General features: G+C 45.4%; 2 non-coding genes across 2 annotated transcripts; both read right to left on the bottom strand.

Moving 5' to 3' along the window:
• Positions 1–73, bottom strand: trnav-cac (transfer RNA valine (anticodon CAC)). Its single transcript has one exon. It is a non-coding gene; the product is annotated as a tRNA-Val (tRNA).
• Positions 74–10,943: 10,870 nt separating this feature from the next.
• On the bottom strand, positions 10,944–11,018 carry trnan-auu (transfer RNA asparagine (anticodon AUU)). The gene has a single exon. It is a non-coding gene; the product is annotated as a tRNA-Asn (tRNA).
• Between the last annotated feature and the right edge of the window lie 1,805 nt (positions 11,019–12,823).

Raw genomic sequence — 12,823 nt, 5'->3', positions numbered from 1 at the left:
TGTTTCGGCCCGGGCTCGAACCGGGGCCGTTTCGTGTGTGAGACGAACGTGATAACTACTACACTACAGAAACCACTGCTGAACTTAGTGCCCAGAGAGAAGTGTTAATCCAGAAGGTGTAATTCTGAATCCCTTTCTGTGAAAAAATCTTTTCACAAACATTTCTCTGACCGAAGCTGCACAAGTCAAAAATGTTCCTTTCAAAGTCGTTAAACTCCCAAATTAAAGCCCCCCCCGAATCTTCTGGATCAGAAAGCTCTAGTTGTGCCGACTCAATCCATAAATCTGACTTTACTCACCCTGTATTTTAGGAGATTGGTTTAAAATGTTCATTGCTCATAAGACACGGAACCTGGGACTACTTTTGTTCAATGTATTTCACAGCAAATATATTGTAAAATAAAGCAAGCGCCCAGGCTCAAACCAGGGACATTTCATGTGGGAGGTGAACATGATAACGGCTACACTACGTAAACCTTTCCTTAACCAGCCCCCGGTTCGTCATTTGTACCACAATTAAACCCAATGAGATCGGGATAAAAGTTCCTCACAGGCTCATGGCAAAATAAATGGTAAAAGATTTACAAAATAATTTATGAATTAATTAATGATGTTCAAGTCAATGATTCTTATTTTTTATACATGATTTGCATATAGATCTGTAAAATAAATGAACTCTTTTTTTTATAAGGTTTTGAATTAAAAGTACAACTTCCCAGGGTGGGAATTGAATCCAGGACACAATGTTGAGAGTATTGAATCCTTACCACTCGACAACCAGGGACCAATAGACAGTTTTACTGCTGCATCATTGGAGTTCATGACATTATTGTCATTTTCAGTTCACTTGATTCACACCGAAAAAGATTGTAACTGTTGTGTATGCATGCCTGTTTACTGTGTGATGTCTGTAACACTGATATGCAACACTGAATGTACTCTTACACTCTACACACCTTACCTACACCAGAGGATGCTGCTGCTTGAGACTGAAAGGTTACCTGCAACCCAGTATATAAAGGAGCTCACAGCTTGGTGTCCTCACTCGAGGAGCTTCAAATAAATGACTACAGGTCTACACAGTTTAAGTATCATACCCTGCCTTGTGGAGTCATTACTCAAGGTGCCGACATATACTACAGTAAACGCCACTTGAAATCACATTCAAATGATTCACTGAATCCACCCCTTGTACCACCGCAACACAGGTTCGATTCTTGGTCAGGGAGATAATATTTACAACACAGTTTTCAAACTAATAGCCCTATATAAATGTCAACATGCAGCTAATGTGAAAAAATTAATTCATTTAATCATGTTCAATGAACCGATAACTTTCTTTTGCAGAATTAAAGAAATGCTAATATGGTTACTGAGGGATAGTGGTACATAAGAACATAAGAACATAAAAATTAGGAACAGGAGTCGGCCATCTAGCCCCTCGAGCCTGCTCCGCCATTCAACAAGATCATGGCTATCTGGCCGTGGACTCAGCTCCACTTACCCGCCCGCTCCCCATAACCCTTAATTCCCCTATTGGTTAAAAATCTATCTATCTGTGACTTGAATACATTCAATGCGCTAGCCTCAACTGCTTCCTTGGGCAGAGAAGTCCACAGATTCACAACCCTCTGGGAGAAGGAATTCCTTCTCAACTCGGTTTTAAATTGGCTCCCCCATATTTTGAGGCTTTGCCCCCAAGTTCTAGTCTCCCCGACCAGTGGAAACAATCTCTCTGCCTTTATCTTGTCTATCCCTTTCATTATTTGAAATGTTTCTACAAGATCACCCCTCATCCTTCTGAACTCCAACGAGTAAAGACCCAGTCTACTCAATCTATCATCATAAGGTAACCCCCTCATCTCCGGAATCAGCCGAGTGAATTGTCTCTGTACCCCCTCCAAAGCTAGTATATCCTTCCTTAAGTAAGGTGACCAAAACTGCACGCAGTACTCCAGGTGCGGCCTCACCAATACCCTATACAGTTGCAGCAGGACCTCCCTGCTTTTGTACTCCATGCCTCTCGCAATGAAGGCCAACATTGCATTTGCCTTCCTGATTATCTGTTGCACCTGCAAACTAACTTTTTGTGATTCATGCACAAGGATCCCCAGGTCCCTCTGCACCGCTGCATGTTGCAATTTCTCCCCATTCAAATAATATTCCCTTTTTACTGTTTTTTTTTCCCAAGGTGGATGACCTCACACTTTCCGACATTGTATTCCATCTGCCAAACCTTAGCCCATTCATTTAACCTATCTAAATCTCTTTGCAGCCTCTCTGTCCTCCACACAACCTGCTTTCCCACTAATCTTTGTGTCATCTGCAAATTTTGTTGCACTACACTCTGTCCCCTCTTCCAGGTCATCTATGTATATTGTAAACAGTTGTGGTCCCAGCACCGATTCCTGTGGCACACCACTAACCACCGATTTCCAACCCGAAAAGGGCCCATTTATCCCGACTCTCTGCTTTCTGTCAGCCAGCCAATTCTCTATCCATGCTAATACATTTCCACTGACTCCGCGTATCTTTATCTTCTGCAGTAACCTTTTGTGTGGTACCTTATCGAATGCCTTTTGAAAATCTAAATACACCACATCCATCGGTACACCTCTATCCGACATGCTCGTTATATCCTCAAAGAATTCCAATAAATTAGTTAAACATGATTTCCCCTTCATGAATCCCTGCTGCGTCCTCTTGATTGCACTATTCCGATCTTGATGTCCCACTATTTCTTCCTTCATGATAGTTTCAAGCATTTTCCCGAATACAGATGTTAAACTAACCAGCCTATAGTTATCTGCCTTTTGTCTGCCCCCTTTTTTAAACAGAGGCGTTACATTAGTTGCTTTCCAATCCGCTGATATCTCCGCAGAGTCCAGAGAATTTTGGTAGATTATAACGAATGCATCTGCTATAACTTCCGCCATCTCTTTTAATACCCTGGCATTTCATCAGGACCAGGGGACTTGTCTACCTTGAGTCCCATTAGCCTGTCCAGCACTACCCCCTAGTGATAGTGATTGTTTCAAGGTCCTCTCTTCCCACATTCCTGTGACCAGCAATTTCTGGCATGGTTTCTGTGTCTTCCATTGTGAAGACCGAAGCAAAATAATTGTTTAAGGTCTCAGCCATTTCCACATTTAGAAACATAGAAACATAGAAAATAGGTGCAGGAGTAGGCCATTCGGCCCTTCTATCCTGCACCACCATTCAATGAGTTCATGGCTGAACATGTAACTTCAGTTCCCCATTCCTGCTTTCTCACCATACCCCTTGATTCCCCTAGTAGTAAGGACTTCATCTAACTCCTTTTTGAATATATTTAGTGAATTGGCCTCAACAACTTTCTGTGGTAGAGAATTCCACAGGTTCACCACTCTCTGGGTGAAGAAATTCCTCCTCATCTCGGTCCTAAATGGCTTCCCCCTTACCCTTAGACTGTGTCCCCTGGTTCTGGACTTCCCCAACATTGGGAAGATTCTTCCTGCATCTAACCTGTCTAACCCTGTCAGAATTTTAAACGTTTCTATGAGGTCCCCTCTCATTCTTCTGAACTCCAGTGAATACAAGCCCAGTTGATCCAATCTTTCTTGATAGGTCAGTCCCGCCATCCCGGGAATCAGTCTGGTGAACCTTCGCTGCACTCCCTCAATAGCAAGAATGTCCTTCCTCAGGTTAGGAGACCAAAACTGTACACAATACTCCAGGTGTGGCCTCACCAAGGCCCTGTACAATTGTAGCAACACCTCCCTGCCCCTGTACTCAAATCACCTCGCTATGAAGGCCAACATGCCATTTGCTTTCTTAACCGCCTGCTGTACTGCATGCCAACCTTCAATGACTGATGAACCATGACACCCAGCTCTCTTTGCATCTCCCCTTTTCCTAATCTGTCACCATTCAGATAATAGTCTGTTTCTCTGTTTTTACCACCAAAGTGGATAACCTCACAATTATCCACGTTATACTTCATCTGTCATGCATTTGCCCACTCACCCACCCTATCCAAGTCGCGCTGCAGCCTCATAGCATCCTCCTCGCAGCTCACACTGCCACCCAACTTAGTGTCATCCGCAAATTTGGAGATACTACATTGAATCCCCTCGTCTAAATCATTAATGTACAGTGTAAACAGCTGTGGCCCCAGCACAGAACCTTGCGGTACCCCACTAGTCACAGCCTGCCATTCTGAAAAGTACCCGTTTACTCCTACTCTTTGCTTCCTGTCTGACAACCAGTTCTCAATCCATGTCAGCACACTACCCCCAATCCAATGTGCTCTAACTTTGCACATTAATCTCTTGTGTGGGACCTTGTCGAAAGCCTTCTGAAAGTCCAAATATACCACATCAACTGTCTCTCCCTTGTCCACTCTGCTGGAAACATCCTCAAAAAATTCCAGAAGATTTGTCAAGCATGATTTCCCTTTCACAAATCCATGCTGACTTGGACCTATCATATTACCTCTTTCCAAATGCACTGCTATGACATCCTTAATAATTTATTCCATCATTTTACCCAGTACCGATGTCAGGCTGTTTTCTCCCTGTTTTCCCTGTTTTCTCTCTCCCTCTTTTTTTAAAAAGTGGGGTTACATTGGCTACCCTCCACTCCATAGGAACTGATCCAGAGTCAATGGAATGTTGGAAAATGACTGTCAATGCATCCGCTATTTCCACCTCCTTAAGTACTCTGGGATGCAGTCCATCAGGCCCTGGGGATTTATCGGCCTTCAATCCCATCAATTTCCCCAACACAATTTCCCGACAAATAAGGATTTCCCTCAGTTCCTCCTCCTTACTAGACCCTCCGACCCCTTTTATATCCGGAAGGTTGTTTGTGTCCTCCTCAGTGAATACCGAACCAAAGTAATTGTTCAATTGGTCCGCCATTTCTTTGTTCCCCGTTATGACTTCCCCTGATTCTGACTGCAGGGGACCTACGTTTGTCTTTACTAACCTTTTTCTCTTTACATATCTATAGAAACCTTTGCAATCCGTCTTAATGTTCCCTGCAAGCTTCTTTTCGTACTCCATTTTCCCTGCCCTAATCAAACCCTTTGTCCTCCTCTGCTGAGTTCTAAATTTCTCCCAGTCCCTGGGTTCGCTGCTATTTCTGGCCAATTTGTATGCCACTTCCTTGGCTTTAATGCTATCCCTGATTTCCCTTGATAGCCACGGTTGAGCCACCTTCCCTTTTTTATTTTTATGCCAGACAGGAATGTACAATTGTTGTAGTTCATCCATGCGGTCTCTAAATGTCTGCCATTGCCAATCCACAGTCAACCCCTTCAGTATCATTCGCCAATCTATCCTAGCCAATTCACGCCTCATACCTTCAAAGTTACCCTTCTTTAAGTTCTGGACCATGGTCTCTGAATTAACTGTTTCATTCTCCATCCGAATGCAGAATTCCACCATATTATGGTCACTCTTCCCCAAGGGGCCTCGCACAACGAGATTGCTAATTAATCCTCTCTCATTACACAACACCCAGTCTAAGATGGCCTCCCCCCTAGTTGGTTCCTCGACATATTGGTCTAAAAAACCATCCCTTATGCACTCCAGGAAATCCTCCCCCACCGTATTAGTTCCAGTTTGGTTAACCCAATCTATGTGCATATTAAAGTCACCCGTTATAACTGCTGCACCTTTAATGCACGCACCTCTAATTTCATGTTTGATGCCATCCCCAACATCACTACTACTGTTTGGAGGTCTGTACACAACTCCCACTAACGTTTTTTGCCCTTTGGTATTCTGATGATCTACCCATATAGATTCCCATTATTAAATCCCCCTTCTCACCTTCGAAGGGACCAACATTTACTTTAGTCACTCTTTTCCGTTTTATATATCGGTAAAAGCTTTAACTATCCATTTCTATGCTTTGCACAAGTTTACCTTTGTAATCTATCTTTCCTTTCTTTATTGCTTTCTTAGTCATTCTTTGCTGTCGTTTAAAATTTTCCCAATCTTCTATTTTCCCACTAACCTTGGCCACCTTATACGCATTGGTTTTTAATTTGATACTCTCCTTTATTTCCTTGGTTATCCACGGCTGGTTATCCCTTCTCTTACCGCCCTTCTTCTTCACTGGAATATATTTTTGTTGAGCACTATGAAAGAGCCCCTTAAAAGTCCTCCACTGTTCCTCAATTGTGCCACCGTTTAGTGTGTGTTTCCAGTCTACTTTAGCCAACTCTGCCCTCATCCCATTGTAGTCCCCTTTGTTTCAGCATAGTACGCTCGTTTGAGACACTACTTCCTCACCCTCAATCTGTATTACAAATTCAACCATACTGTGATCAGTTATTCCGAGAGGATCTTTTACTAGCTTCAATCATTAATTTTCTCTTTACATGTGATGAACTTTTATCTCTATCTCGTTTACACACTGTATTTTAGGAGAATGGTTTAAAATTTTAAGTGCTTATTGTCATGTATTCAACCAACATTGTAACCCATATATAATCTGACCTCAGTTGCACACTGTGAGAACAATGATCACTAGGTGGTGAACTTGTGGGAGACACTTCTAACCTGGACCTTGGTATAAAAGGGGAAGCTCCACCCACTTCCATCACTTGAGTGCTAAGCAATAAAGGACAGGCCACAGACTGACCTCTCAAGTATGGGCCCCGTGTGCATTTATACTGTATAGTAAGGATGTATCAATGGCGACGAGAAACTGGGATTTAAACCACGTGAGCATGGCCGCTAGCAGAATAGACGAGAGATACTGTGTTAAGGAATGGTTGGGACAGAGAATCAACATTGTTGAAGCAGCACACAGTTCTACAGGCAGACAAGGGCAATCGGGTATGCCCCAACATGTAGTCGAACCCAGAGGGGGAGTTCGACAGAGATAATGGCAAGCTGAACGGCGATTCACGCCATTGCAAGGGACAATGTGGCCAGTAATGGGGCCATCAACACCTGTTAATGGCACACTCAAGGACAGTCACAGGGGTAGTCAGGGACGATTGACTAGCAAGGGATGTTTTGTTTCCAACAACAGCTCATGTTGGAGGCATGGAGGCACAAACTCAGCCGGAGGTTGCAGAGATGCGCAAAATGCCTACAGAAATTGCAGAAATGAACGCTGGGGGAAATCGCTGGAAGCTGAAGTTCAGTGAGTTCATGTCGAGCACGTATACAGTTCATACACCAGGACGCCACCGATAATGATGAAAGTGCTCCTCAGTGGCATCCCAGTATCAATGGAGCTAGACACGGGGCTAGCCAGTCCCTGATGGGTAACAAATAGTTTGAAAAGTTGTGGGCGTCCAAGGCCAGTAGGGCCAAAATTATCACCGATTGACGCACAGCTACGGACATATACCAAGGAGATCATTCCGGTGCTTGGCAGCGCCACGACAATCGTGACCCACAAAGATTCGGAGAACAGGTTGCCACTCTGGGTTGTCCCGGGGGACGGTCCCGCACTACTGGGGAGGAGTTGGCTTGCTGTCATGAACTGGAAATGGGGCAATGTTAATGCTATTACCTCTGTGGAGCGAGTTTCATGCTCACAGATCCTGCACAAATTTGACTCATTATTTCAACCCGGCATTGGCACTTTCATGGGGGCCAAGGGAGTGATTCACATAAACCCGAAAACCAGGCCAGGACACCACAAGGCCAGAGCGGTGCCGTACGTGATGTGGGAAAAGATAGAAGGTGAATTGAACCGCCTGCTGAGGGAAGGTATCATTTTGCCAGTCGAATTCAGTGACTGGGCGAGCCCGATTGTACCGGTGTTCAATGCGGATGGGTCGGTCAGGATATATGGTGATTACAAGGCCACCATCAATCGGGTGTCACTCCAAGACCAGTACCCGCTACCGAGAGCGGAGGACCTCTTTGCGATGCTATCCGGTGGCAAAACTTTTTTCAAAATTGGACGTGACCTCAGCTTACATGACCCAGGAGCTGGCGAGAGTGTTGAAGAAGCTGACCACCATCACGATACACAAGGGGTTGTTTGAGTACAACAGATGTCCGTTCGGGATTCGCTCGGCCGCCGCGATCTTCCAATGAAATATGGAAAGCCTCCTCAAGTCGATTCCAGGGACGATGGTTTTTCAGGACGACATCCTCATCCCGGGTTACGTGACTGAAGAACACCTCCACAACCTGGAGGAGGTGCTGCGCAGACTGGACCGGGTAGGGCTGCGACTGAAAAAGGCGAAGTGCATCTTCCTAGCTCCAGAGGTAGAATTCCTGGGGATGAGGGTAGGAGTAGACGGGATGAGCCCTACTGCGTCCAAGACGGAAGCGATCCAGAGAGCACCCAGACCCCGTAACACGACGGAGCTGCGTTTGTTCCTGGGGCTCCCCAACTATTTGGTAACTTTCTTCCCAAATTGAGCACGCTGCTAGAGCCGCTACACGTGCTCCTAAGCAAAGGTCGGGAATGGGTCTGGGGGGACAGCCAGGAAAGGGCTTTTAATAGAGCACACATATTGTTATGTTCCAACAATCTGTTCACGCGATATGACCCATGTAAGAAACTTGTGTTAACGTGCGATGCGTCGTCCTATGGTGTCGGGTGTGTGTTGCAGCCTGTCAATGCCAAGGGTCAGTTACAGCCGGTAGCTTATGCCTCCAAAAGTCTGTCCCAGGCAGAAAGGGGCCTCGGGATGATAGAAAAGGAGGCGCTCGCATGTGTATATGATGTAAAGAAAATGCACCAGTACCTGTTTGGCAGGAAATTTGAGCTGGAGACAGATCACAAACCCCTGACGTCACTATTGGCCAACAACAAGGTCATAAATGCAAACGCATCGGCCCGCATACAGAGGTGGGCACTCACGTTCGCCACCGATGACGACACAATTCGGCACAGACCGGGCACTGAAAAGTGCGCCGATGCACTCAGCAGGCTCCCACCAGCCACCACTAAGGGGTGCTACCGAGCATGGTGCTGAGATGGTCATGGCTGTTGAAGCATTCACAAGCGATGGCTCACCCGTGACAGCCCGTCAGACTAAAGTCTGGACAAATAGAGACCCGCTATTGTCTCTAGTCAAGAAATGTGCCCTGAATGGGGACTGGGCAGCCACGTACAGGGCATGCCCTGAGGAATTTAAACCATTTCACAGGGGCAGGGATGAACTCTCGATTCAGGCCGATTGCCTACTGTGGGGAAACTGCGTAGTCCTGCCCCAGATGGGCAGAGAGGTGTTCATCAGAGAACTCCACAATGAGCATCCGGGCATTGTCATGATGAAGGCAATTGCCAGGTCACACGTTTGGTGGCCAGGGACAGATGCAGATCTGGAAGTTTGTGTTCGCAGGTACAACATGTGTTCCCAGCTGGGCAATGCGCCCAGGTAAGCCCCCCTTAGCCCCTGGCCATGGCCCGCCAAGCCTTGGTCACGCATCCATGATGACTACACAGGTCCTTTCATCGGAAAAATGTATTTGGTTGTAGTCGACGCTCACTCTAAATGGATCAAGTGTGACATTTTAAATTCAAGCACATCCTCTGCCACGGTAGAAAGTCTCCGGGCAATGTTCGCTGCCCACGGTCTACCGGACATCTTGGTCAGCGACAATGCCCTGTGCTTCACAAGCACTGAATTCCAGGACTTCATGGCAGCCAATGGAATTAACCATGTCAGAAAGGCACCGTTCAAGCCAGCCTCAAACGGCCAGGCAGAACGAAAAGTGCAGATAATCAAACAGGGGATGCTCAGAATCCAAGGGGGTTCCCTACAAAGCCACTTATCACGCCACCTGTTGGCCAATAGATCCCGACCACACTCGCTCACAGGGGTTCCACCCGCAGGGCTGCTAATGATAAGGATGCTCAAATGCCGTTATCCCTTATACACCACACCATGAAAGAAATTGTTGAGAGCAGGCTCCAATCAAAATATAACTACCATGACAGGAATGCGGGGGCACGATATATTGGTGTAAACGACCCTGTTGTTGTCCACAACTACACTGCAGGGCCTAAATGTCTCGCAGGCACTGTGATTGCCAAAGAGGGCAATAGGATTCTGGTAGTTAAACTAACCAATGCACAAATCTGCCGCAAACACGTGGATCAAACAAAAAGGAGGTTCAGCAACCCCATAGAAGAAGCAGAGGAAGAACACGATACAGAGTTCACTCCAGCACAGGTGACCGAACACCGGAACCAAAGGGAGGAGAGCCCAGTCACTGTGGGCAGTCCGGATAGGCCTGAGGCACCGCAAACAGCAGACACACAGGCCAGCACCCAACAACCGGAGCGCCAACTCAGGCGCTCTACAAGAAAGCATAAACCACCAGAGAGACTCAACCTGTGATCCCAAAAAGACTTTGGGGTCATGTATTCAACCAGCATTGTAACCCATTTTGAAATTCAAAACCTGATAAAATTGACGACATGCAGCCAACGTGCAAAAGTAAGAATTCTTTTAATCACCGTTAATTAGCCGATAACCTTCTTCAGAATAAAATAAATAATAATATAATTACTGAGGAACAGTGGTATCCTCAATCATTCATTTTCTCTTTAAATGTGATGAAGTTTTATCCCTATCTCATTTACACGCTGTATGAGAATGGTTTAAAATTGTAAGTGTTTATGACTCAGTTGTAAAACTATTGATTGTGTGTGTGTCTATACTTGATAGGAGGAGCACTTGAGACCGTAGTTCCAGTTCTATATATGTACCAATCGAATCAATTTCCACCAGTTTCTTTAAACCCAATAACATAATTTATTTCTAATGTGCTGGATGGAGGAACATGATCCATGTAAAAAATTGTTATTGTTTTACTTGAACTGAATGCTCATAAAATATTGGAGTGGGAACTAATTGGATAACAACACCTCTGGCAACATTTGCGGAATAGATTCGTGCAGCCAAAACGCACAATGACAACCTGGGACTGTGCGGCACCGAATACTCGGGGAAAAACAGTTAAACACTTCGTCCCTGGTTGGGCTCGAACCAACAACCTTTACGGTTAATAGCCGAACGCGCTAACCCATTGCGCCACAGAGACTGATGGAGATAGAAGGTGCAAGGCATCCCAAACCAGGGTGTCAGTCAGTTAAAGCTTCAGATTGCTCCGACCGGGATGGAACTTGTCCACTCTCAGTTGTACTTTTCCCAAATAAATGGAGGGACATTCATTGTGGATGTGTGGAAGCAGTCTGGTTCTGCACACTGCAGACACTTCCATGTCACCGCCAACCAGCTCTCCCACAACCGATGTGATCTACCTTCCAGCTTTCCGGTGCCTTGTCTGTGACAAAGTATTCTCATTGTCCCGAAGCCGGTATTAGGTTTGAATTCCTTTTCAGCTCCTGACTGCGGATATTCCTGTGATTAAATGGGAACTAAATGCTTACAGGGACAGTTGGATTCACCGTTTCTTTGCTTGGTGAAATTTCAAAGATTGAAAGCAATGCACATCAACCCCAAACCTCCCGTGAGATGGAAGCCCAGTTGCTGTTTCAAGCTTGAATGCAGGTCCAAGCAGAACTTATTCAAAGAAAGTCTAAGTCCCTGTAACGCCTGATTATTTGCACCAAACTCTTTGCAAAGAGTTGAGGTACATGTTTGGTGATCTGGGCTCATCTTTCCCCAAACTACAACACTTCAAACATAACTCAATGGCTGTAAAGCGCTTTGGGGCGTCATGAGTTCCCGAAAGGCGCTGCAGATATGCAAGTCCTTCTTTGCAAAAGTTCGATGCAATTTCAAAATATGCGAGCAATATCAGGGCTCCTCTGGGACCCCTCATAAATTTCAATTAACAACTCCGAAGGGAAATCACAGCCCGAGACCAACGAGCCAACTGTTTGACAAACGTGAAGATAAGGTGTAACCATGATCAAAGCATTTTTTTGTGTTTCGCTATTCAGAACATAAGAACTTAAGAACTAGGAGCAGGAGTAGGCCATATGGCCCCTCGAGCCTGCTCCACCATTTAATATGATCATGGCTGATCCGATCATGGACTCAAGTCCACATCCCTGCCCGTTCCCCATAAGCCTTATTCCCTTATCAGTTAAGAAGCTATCTCTGTCTTAAATTTATTAAATGTCGTGGCTTTCTCAGCTCTCTGATGCAGTGAGTTCGACAGATTTACAACCCTCTGAGAGAAGAAATTCCTCCTCATCACAGATTTAAATGGGCGGCCCCTTATTCTGAGATTATGCCCCCTAGTTCTAGTCTCCCCTATCAGTGGAACCATCCTCTCTGCATCCACCTTATCAAGCTCCCTCATTACCTTATACGTTTCGATAAGATCACCTCTCATTCTTCTGAATTCCAATGAGTAGAGGCCCCACCTACTCAACCTTTTCTCATAAGTCAACCTTCTCATCTCCGGAGTCAACCCAGTGAACCTTCTCTGAACTGCCTCCAAAGCAAGTATATCCTTTCGTAAATATTGTAAGTGTTTGTGATCCTCGCCCATTTGCCAGACGGACGGTTTGAATCGCCCCCACCTTACGAAAGTTCTAAATCCGGGAATTATTATTCAGAGTGTAAATTAAATGAGTCACGGAAAGGGATGCTTCGGTGATAAATCGTAGTATATTTATTTGGTCTAACATACACTGGCTAAAACATGCACTGCTAAAAGAAATGTCTCTGTGGAGAATAAAATCCCGGTTACAAACAATATACATACAGTACAGAAATGAACCTAGTAACACGCAGTAATTCCCTGGTGGATTCTAACCCCACCCCTACCAATGAATTACCCTCCCCAGAATAGCCCTGGATAGCTTCACTTCTGAGAATACCCTGAGCCCTTACCCAGCTGGCCTGGGATATCTGGTTACTGGCTTGGGACAC

This window comes from Pristiophorus japonicus, unplaced genomic scaffold (assembly GCF_044704955.1).
Source record: "Pristiophorus japonicus isolate sPriJap1 unplaced genomic scaffold, sPriJap1.hap1 HAP1_SCAFFOLD_262, whole genome shotgun sequence".
NCBI classification, from domain to species: Eukaryota; Metazoa; Chordata; class Chondrichthyes; family Pristiophoridae; genus Pristiophorus; species Pristiophorus japonicus.
Note: the sequence above shows the minus strand (reverse complement) of the source record. Positions and strands in the feature narration are given on the sequence as shown.